This window comes from Emiliania huxleyi (assembly GCF_000372725.1).
Source record: "Emiliania huxleyi CCMP1516 unplaced genomic scaffold EMIHUscaffold_110, whole genome shotgun sequence".
Lineage (NCBI taxonomy): Eukaryota > Haptophyta > Isochrysidales > Noelaerhabdaceae > Emiliania > Emiliania huxleyi.
Window position 1 is genome coordinate 194394 of NW_005201791.1, and position 1447 is coordinate 195840.

The window sequence follows — 1447 nt, forward strand, 5'->3', positions numbered from 1 at the left end:
GGGGGTGGTCGCGGCTCGAGGGCGGCGGCAGCGGCGGTGCAGACGAGGCCGAGGGGGCGGTAGCGGTGGGTTCGGGTACCGTGGGGGGTAGGGTAGGTGGGTTCGGGTCCCGTGGGGTAGCGGTGGCGGTGTAGCGGCCGAGGGCGGCAGCGGCGGAGCTCGCGAGAGTCTTGCACAGGAGACGGGGCCCCAAAGGCTACCTTAGGGGGCTGCGCACGATGCATGCGACTAGGTTGAGCTCGACCGAGATACCCCGAGATTGCTCGAGAGTGCCCGAGAGTGCCCGAGGTTGCCGAGATTGCTCGAGATTGCCCGAGAGTGCCCGAGGCCTCACCTCGAGTGTCCAGCAGAGGAAGGTGGAGGCGAGGATGGCGATCATGACTGCGCCCTTGACGCGCAGCGTGACCAGCGCTCTTCTTTTCGTGGTAAAAACCGCATGTTCGCCCGTCTGGGACCTCTTCGTACGGCTCCAAAAACCGCTCCTTAACGACGATTACGCGGCCCGGCGGTCGATCTGCGCCTTCTCAGCGGTGGAGGGGGTGTGGGCGGTACGTGCGGACCGCGTGGTGCTGCGATGGTTTGACGAGTGCGACTCCCAGCGTCGACTTTTCGACCCCACGGAGCCTCTGCTGCTCCGGGGGGGGGGGGGGTCTGCAGACCACCCGGCGGAACTTCAGAGTCGCGGTGCTCCTCAAATACCGCTCAAACGCCCACGATGTTGTGAAGGGGACATATGCTGACGATCCTGGCCCGATTGGTTCGCTCAGAAAGCTTCTGGGCGGCCGTTAAGGTTCGCTCCCCGCACACCGGCCCGGAAGTATCGTACCCTAGACTTGAGTCGAGGGCGGCGCGACCAAATTGCCCTGACTCAAAGACCAGAGCTGGCCCGTTCAGTACAGATGGTCGCGCCGCCCTGCTCCGCGTCGCCCGCCGCCGCGCAGCGCCGCCGCCCGATGATTATTAATTAATAATTAAATAACAGTTCAGTAACTACCCCACCCGCCGCCGCGCCGCCCCGCCCTGCGTCGCCCGCTGCCACGTACCGCCGTTAAAAACGTGCCAAAAAATTGCCGCGGCTTCCCTGCAGCCTGCACTTCGGCACCCACATGCCACACGCACCCCGAAAACATTACCGACCGGACGGGCGTTCCACGAGGCACGAATGCGACTGACCATGGCAACAAGCACCGGCGAAGGGTCTCTCTCCCTCTCTGCCCCCCCCCCCCACAGAAACAAACTGTGTTTTGTTACATGAGCAGTGACGCTTGATGAATATTCCCCACTAACTAAAATTTGTGGTGCACCTTGTCTTCATATGTATATTTTTTGGGGGCAACTTATAAGCTTTAATTAGATACGTTTGACTCGACACCGTCGACAGACTTGCTCATTTTTCCACTCTTTTACATTATTCAGATTTATTAGGGGGGCATTATTTGTGATTTGT